Source organism: Humulus lupulus, chromosome 6, assembly GCF_963169125.1.
Source record: "Humulus lupulus chromosome 6, drHumLupu1.1, whole genome shotgun sequence".
NCBI lineage: Eukaryota > Viridiplantae > Streptophyta > Magnoliopsida > Rosales > Cannabaceae > Humulus > Humulus lupulus.
This window is the reverse complement of record NC_084798.1, coordinates 185,709,434-185,718,280: the sequence shown is the minus strand read 5'-3', so window position 1 is coordinate 185,718,280 and position 8,847 is coordinate 185,709,434.

The window sequence follows — 8,847 nt, the reverse complement described above, 5'->3', positions numbered from 1 at the left end:
AATTCCCTCCTTGGCTGCGAGGTAGAGGGTTCCCCCATCAGTGAAAACTGAAGATCGCCTGGCTTGAAAGCAATCGTCACTTTAAGCGAAGGGTCGAGCGGAATCGGTCTAGGCTCGGTATTCAGATCTGGATGAAGAGCGACCCTTAGTCTTTTCCTTTTCCCTTCTTCGACCTCATTTATCTGACGTCGGAAGTGATCTCAAGTGTCCTCTTGCTCACGCCTCAGTTTTTGCTCCCGAATTAAACGTTGGTTCCAAGTGAAAGGAGATTCTGGGCTCGGAGTTACTGGTGAGTAGGGAATTGCGAACTTTGACCCCCACCACTTTCCCGAGTTCTGCGACATCTAACAAGAAAGTAAAAGGGTGAGGGCCAAGCAAGCAAGAATTATAGAGATAACTAGAACCTAAGCTCGAATGATTGAGGCTACAAGGCAAGCTCGATCCAAAGAACGAGACCAGTCTCAGAGCGTGTGTTCCACCGAACGGAAGGAAAGTGGACATGTCATGGGAAATCCCGAAATATTAGGGAAGAAAGGTGGCGGTTATTAAAAAGGTGATATTTTTGGGAATCGTGCATTCCTTAAAGACACACCCTAATTTTGTACCCGATATCTTGGTGTGCAAGATATGGTTCCTGAAATTTGAAAACACAAAAAAGGAACCATATTTGGACCATTTTTCGCAGAAACTGGGTTTGAACTTAATGTCCATCAGTCGAAGCATCCTAATCCTAGTGCATTAAACTAGTGAATGGATAAATGGGACGAGTGGAAATCCTAATGCCTACGGTGTAACAAAAGCATAGGCATGCATAAAAAAAATGTGTATGTATATAACGCAAAGAAACCATAAACCGAAAACTTACACAATGTAATCACTGGAAACAGAGAAATGGATGATTGAACGAGTAGTTGCAGGTACGATCTCACTGAATCAAAAAGTCCAACCGTGCTTTGTCTTCTCGGCTTGGAGAACATCCAAGAACCAGGCGAAGGAGTGCCTGTTTTTTCTCTCTGAAAAGTTGAATGTGAAGAAAAAATGGAGAAGACAAAATGGGATATATTTATAGACCCTTAGAGATTGTAAAAGTAGAATTAATCTGAGCCATTGGCCAGATTCCATATCAGATCTGATGGCCAGGGACAAACGACATGATGGTACCGTAAAATTGGTAGGCGAATGATCGTGGGCAGAGTCTCAAGGCACTCGAGTACCTTGAGTAAGCAACACCCAGCTGGTGCGTTTCCATACTCGAGTGTGCGATGGAATGGTTCTCGAAGGAAGTAGTTCAAAAGTCCCCTTCTCATAGGATTCGAACTAATACTTTTGAGGGGGCAAAATGTTACACCCAGATTTCGAGACCTGAGATTGTGACCTCGAAAGCTGGATTCGTCAGGTGTGAGCTCGCGATAGCTAAAGTGCATGTTCGTGGTCTAGATGCCAAAACCTCGAAGCAAGGTGGCAACCTCGAAGATGCAGCAACCTCGAAGATATGTAACCTTGAAGTTCTTTCTAAGCTCGAAAGACATAGCATCGGAGTATATCCATTGTCGGGTATCTTCAGATCAAGTAGCCCGAGCTTGGCATGGGTATGAGCTCGGAATGTAACGGCTTCGGTGGTATTTACCCACTCCGAGCTGGTCTTGGGGAAAGTTGCATAGCTCATAATTTACCTAAAGACCTGGACTATCATGAAGCTGATTGCCAGCCTTGAACGACTTAGTGGGTCATCTGATGGGATGCAGTCCATGCATTCAAAAGATATTTATTGTTGTAACTTCCTTACATTAACGGAATATTAAGTAGTCTGTTATATGCTCCTTGGTCTTCAGGGGACATTTCCTTGCATATAGGAGTTACATAATTTAATGTCATTATTCCCATCAATGAAGAAGAGTATCTTCCCGAAATATGTGGGAACGAAATCTGAGAACCCTCTATAAATAGAGAGGTCGTGAACTTTTGTAGAGGACAAATTTTTGACATCTTGAGAGAATTTCTGGAGAATTCATCCCTGAAGAATTTCCTGAAATATCCAAAGTCTTAATAAAATTGACTCGTGGACTAGGTAGAGTTAACTGCTGAACCACGTAAAATTCTCGTTGTTATTATGTATTATTTATCTGCGCCATAGTCCTTGTTGTTTAATTTCTTTACGTTTTAAGTTGACGAAAAACGGCGTCAACAATTGTAAACTTTTCATTTTTCAAATACATGTCAATTTCTAAATATAGCTAGTGTTTCACATTGGTTGTAAACACCATTAATTATGGCTAAAAAAATAATTAAATTCGAAATTAATGTAAAAAAATATATTTACCTGTTGGTGACTTGCTATACCAAGTCACTATGTTGCCACATGGTCATAATTGTTAGTACCCATCTATGGGTAGTAATCATTGAGAAGTCTTCCATATATATATATGGAAAGTATGATTTATAGTAAACCTATTATTTAACAATTATTATTGTATATTAATATTTTCGTTAATACTTTAATATTAAAATAATATCAAATATTAGTTTCTTACAATTATTGATATTTGTAGGACCAATGAATTTTGGAGAAAGTATATTTATTATATCACTGGGATTGATATTATGACTAATTAATAATAATATTGGTTACCTAAAAATGGCTCTTGATGATGTGGCAAGAATTTATTACACGTGGTTGGCACGTGGTAACGTTAAAGTGAAGGGATGTTATTCGCCTATCGACCAGGTGTCTATTTCCTCATAAAATCTCGCGATTAGATGCGGCCAGTCTGGTCGCATGCTTCGATTTATTTCCTTTAAAGATATGTAATCTTATAATAACTACATTTATTATATTTTCTCTTTATTGCCTTAATACGCTGATATTAAGGATAATTAAGGCCCATTGGCCCATGTAACCCCCATTGAGCCTATAAATATGGATGAGAGGGCTCAAGGAAGTTACTTTTGGAACCTGGAAGTTGAATACTCATAGAAAGAGCATAGTGTGATTATCCACCGGAAAGTTGTAATTCTCCTAAGGCTTGTGAAACTCAAGAACCCTAGTTCTTTGATCACGCCATTGTGATTCAACATCAATAAGAACACTAAGTGGACGTAGGTTATTACCACATAGTTGGGGCCGAACCACTATAAATCATTTGTGTCACCTCTTTACCATTTGATTCCATTCTTGATTTCCTTTTTGTTTCTTTGTCGTTATTTTGACTCCGTGTCATTGGCCAAATCAAGGGTCAACATTTTGGTGCTTTCATTGAGAGATTGATAAAAAAGCTTTAAGAAAATCAAATGGCGAAAACATCCAAGAGAGCTAGACAGGCTATTGGTGCTGCATCATCTCAACCTCCTCCAAATGTGGCTGAAAATGAACCACATTTAGATTTTGAAGAGGAGGAATTGGATTCGGAGACGCTGAGAACAACACTGGGGGTGTTGTAGGATGAGTTGGCCAATCTGAGGGCCAATTAGGAGAATGCAACAGAGACCTTGGCACTGCAGCAAAGGGAGATTGAGCATCAGCGCCAGGAGCTGAATGAGCGGCAGGCGGACATGGACCATTTGTAGAGGGATGCCATGACTGCTCTTGAAGCAGCCATTCAATTAGCTCGAGGACAGGCTGCACCGAATTCTCAACCGAATCATCCACCAAATGCACCACCGCAACGGGCCCCCAATCCGAGTCCTTTACTCCAACCAGCAAGCCCTCCAAGGCCGGAGCAGCCACATGTTGCTTAGGATGATGTACCAATTCAAGATCCTGAGCAACAGCCACCCTCTCAAGCTGGTCGCAGCAATCCCCAGTGCCAGAAGCAGAATAGGGCTGGGCAGCCGCCCCGCAGCCCTAACGCCCAGGGGACAACAAGCCGAATCCACCAAGCAGAGGACAATGTCCTTCTGCCAATAGAAGGCATAACGAGTCAAGCTCTACGGTCAGGGGCCCCCCACAGCATAATAAAGCACGGGGACCCAACGAACAACGCATGCCTCCCCCTGACGCTCGGGAGATGCCAGGCCAAGGAGGAAACAGCGTGAACAGCTGGTCGCGCCATAGTCAACCACAGTTTAGAGACGACCATGACTATAATGAGGCCGATTCTGGCAGGAGGAATGCTGGTCGGGGGAATGAAGAAAGAGGTGGGGACAGAAACCACCCACCTAGAAAAAATTGGCCGGCAAGCCATAACGCTGGGGGGCAACCTCAACAGCACAACGTCTTTGATCGGGCAAAGGCGCAGGGATAATGACTTGAGGGATGTACTCAACGACCGACGTGAAAGGCACGATGAGTACGCTCCTCTGGCATCGGCCGCCCCAGTGATCCTAGACGCAGTTCAGGCTCAGATTGATGCTCTGAACAAGGCAGTTCAACAGCTGGTCGGAGGCCGGACATCCCACATGGAGTACGACCGGAGGAGAGGCACTCCGTTTGTGCAAAGGATTACTGTGGCGGAAATCCCCAGCAAATTCAAAATGCCAGTACTACCAAACTTTGATGGGTACGGAGACCCAGTATCTCATGTCAACAAATTTGAGATACAAATGGATATTCAGAAGGTGTCGGACGATGCCTGCTGCAGGATGTTCCCCGCCACACTATCTGACACCGCCCATGAGTGGTTCTTTAAATTCCCTCCTGTTAGTATAGTATTATGGGAAATTTTTGTGAAGGAATTTTACGGACAATTCTATGCGGGTCGCGTACACCCCACTGATGCCAACCAGCTGGTCAAGATACACCAAAAGGAGGGAGAGCCCTTAAAGGAGTATGTCTAGCGCTTTATGCGAGTAGCAGCTGGAGCCAAAATAGTGGGCGATGAGGGAAAGATGATGGCCCTAACTGCCGGGGTAAGATGCCATTCTCCCCTCTGGAATAGCCTAAGAAAGAACGGGGTAAAGAGTACCCAGGAGTTTTTTAATCGAGCTGATCGATACATCAAGCTCGAGGACGTGATTGCCAATAAGGGGAAATCACCTACGAAAGATAAGGGACAGAAGGAAGAACCCGCCAAGGCCATCAATGGGTCGGATAAACCCAATGGCAACGATAAAGGCAATGGGAATGGAAATGGCAGAAATGGTGGAAAAAGGGTGGGCAATGAGCCGTCAACGTCTGAGAGTAAACGCCCCAAAGGAAACATATATGAGCTGAGATTCACCAACTATACGGCCCTTGTCGAAAGTAGGGTAGAGGTCTACCAGGCGACCAATGTCAATGTCCCTTATAAGCGACCAGCGCCTATAAGGAAAGATATCCCCAAGAGGGATACAACAAAATTCTGCCGTTTTCACAACGACTACAGACATGACACCAATGAGTGTAACCAGTTGAAAGATGAGATCGAGTTCCTGATTAGGCAGGGACAGCTAAGGAGATATGTACGGGCCGCAGGAGGGTCTCAGCGAGAGGCTCAAGGTGGCAACGAGCAGGCACCTGCACGCCAACGCTCACCACCTTTATAGCCAGCTCCTGTGGTAGGTACGTTACTCACCATCTGTGGCGGCCCACACCTTGCAAGGGACAGTGGGAAGGCTAGGGAGCGATACTCTCAGACCTTACGCCACGACCAGGACATTGAGATGATGAGTTTGGAGGATCGAGCACCAAAGAAAGCTCGAACAGAGGAAGAGTTGATAATCTTCTCTGAGGACGATGCCCAGCACATACGATTCCCACACTCCGATTCGCTAGTCATTGATGTTCAAATCGCCAACATGATGGTTAAGAGGGTGTTGGTTGACACAGGAAGCTCAGTCAACATCTTATACAAGTCTTCACTGGAAAGGATGAAATTGTCTGTCAAGGACCTGGATCCATGCAACCAAACCATTTATGGTTTTTCTAGCGAAGGGCTCGCCACAACTGGGTCGAGTAGGCTCCCAGTTACAGCAGTAACTGCACCTGCAAACAGGACATTACTCAATACTTTCGTAGTAGTTGATTATCCTTTAGCATAGAATGCTAAAATTGAGAGGCCTATTCTGACCTCGATATGGCACCTTGCCATGAAATTCCCAACCGACGCAGGGATAGGATGCGTGTTTGGAAATCAGCGGGAAGTGAGGGAGTGCTACAACACCTCGATATCTAAGGCAAAGAATGGTGTATCGAGGGAAGTTGCCAGAAAAGAGTTGCAAACGACTATTGATGTACAAGCCCAATCAGGTGATGATATCACCAAATAGGGCGTTGCCAAAAGTGAGGACAGAGATTTAGATCCTCGCTTTGGGGATTTTGAGGAAGAGATATGACCCATCGAGGACCTTGAAGAAGTCCAACTCGATGAGGCAGATCTAACCAGGATTGTGAAAGTCGGTAAAAACTTAGAGACAACAATGAAACAAGAACTGGTGGAATTTTTTAGGAAAAACCATGAAGTCTTTGCTTGGTCGCACAAAGACATGGTTAGAATAGACCCTGCGGTTATTAGCCATGTCCTGAACGTAGACAAGAGTTTTCCACCAGTACAACAGAAAAGGAGGCTGCTCGACAAAGATAGATCAAAGGCTCTAACAACCAGCTATTGATGGAATCTCTAGATTTGGTTGATGAAAAGCGAGAGCAAGCCCAACTCCGAGTAGCAGCTTACCAGCAAAAGGTCACCCGATATTTCAATTCTAAAGTATGCGAAAGGGAATTCAATGTCGAAGATCTAGTACTTCGAAGGGTTTTCCTCAACACCCGCAACTAGGCTGTTGGAGTACTCAGACCTAATTGGGAAGGACCGTACCAAATTGAAGAAGTCCTCCATCCGGGCACTTACAAACTTGCTCGCTTAAATGGAGATCTCATTCCTCGCTATTGGAATGGAGAACACCTGCGCAAGTACTATCAATAAAAAATTCTTCTTAAAGAATTGGCTTGTATTAATTTTACTTTTTACAAATTATGAAAAAGGGTTGGTCATTTTATGTGACTGATCACTTATAAGTGTAAGATCATTTTGATGATCACTCGTATAGACATGTTTTGTCCATTTATTACGAGAAATAAAAGGGAATGTGTGCAGCCAGTCATTCTTTCGAACTATTGTATTTATTACAAGTATTTGCTCATTATGTGTGTTATTTTGCTGTATTATCATTTTTACAAGTCTTTATTACGAACAGAAATGTTCGAACAGGTTTCGGTCAAGGCAAGTGATCGAGGAACTAAAGCTCCTCCCTCACTTGGGGGGCATATAAGGTACCTAGTAAGCAAAGCATATCAACAGGTTCGAAAACACACGAGCAAAATAAGTGAAAGCATGCTATGGTACTTCGAGTATTTTTCAAAATTTTGTATTTTGTTCAATCAAAACAAAGTATTATGCTAAGTTCGGTCATACGAATAGATGTTATAATAAAATGCAAGTATTATAATATAAAAAAGGAAACCTTTTACACCGCGAGTAGTTACTGCTCGGATGTAATTGTTGTTGAGGTTTTATGCCCTAATTAAAACTCAAATTCTTTGTAATCTCATTTTATTATCAATAAAATAATAGAAATCATTTTTTGACTTGGTCAATCACTTTGCTCACATGTTTTATTTTCATGATTATTTGTTTAATATAAACTTCTATTAAATCCCGAGCATATAGCTAATCTTATTTATAATGACGTAATCATAGTGGAATATAAATATGATTATATGTTCAAAATAAGTTAGTCCTAAGATTAGTCAGTGCACTGGATTTACACTGACTTGCCAATCTATGATATGATCTACCTACACATTATAGTGTTATGTTCTTTCCAGAACATTAGCAAAGTAGATAAGATCGGATGTATTTGTTACATCAGATAGGACCGATATTGACAGTTGATAAGATAAGTAAACATACCGTTATTATATATTCTAGTCATATCATATAGTTGACCATAGGTCAATTCAATCTCAATTCTGAGTGGTTAGTATTCTAACTGATTGTATTATTTGAGTTCTTTGACTTGTTCGTTACCAGCTTACCCTACGGATTAGCCCATACTTACATCTTGGGAACTCAGTAGTATAATTGAGTGGGAGTGTTAATCATAGATATGAACTTCTATAGCTTTTGATGAAGAAGTGAAACGATGGTTTCCTTTTAGCTTGGTTCAAGGTGTTAAATGATAGAGATCTCATTTCAGTAATTAAATTAGTTTACTGAAATATCATTTACAAGGAACTAAGTGTTTTAAGGATAAAATACAATGAGGGGTAAAACGGTATTTTAGTCATATCTCATTGTAGACCGTCTATAGAGGATTGAGTGACAATTATGGTTGTAACAATGGATAATTAATAGCGTATCTATATTTGTTATAGAGCGTTCTATGAATTCAAGAGTGCAATTCCAAGTCTATAGTGGAGTCACAAGGAATTAATAAGTTAGTAAATTTATTTGTTAGATTTATGATAACTTATTGGAGCTTGATTTCATAGGCCCATGGTCCCCATTGTACCTTGGATAAAATCATCTAGATAGTCTCAATTAATTGATTTAATTATCAATTAGAATTATCAAAGTTGACCAGGTCAATTTTGGATAGTTTCACAGAGTTGTGTAATTTTGAGAAAAAAAGAGAAATTATGGCAGATTTATTAATTAAGATAAATTGGTATCTAAATTAATAAATAAATTTAAATCAAGGTTTAAATTATAAATAATTAATTTGACAAAGGATTTAAATAATTATTTAATTAATTAAATCAATAGAAAATAATACAGGCCTTGATTTTAAGTCCAACGGGCTTATAATCAAATGGGAAATTTCACGGGCCTATAGCCCATGATAATTTCGACCTAGGGCTTCAAAATTGCTATTATTTTATTGATTTTTTAATTGAATTAAATGGCCTAATTGAGTCTATAAAAGGAGTGCTTA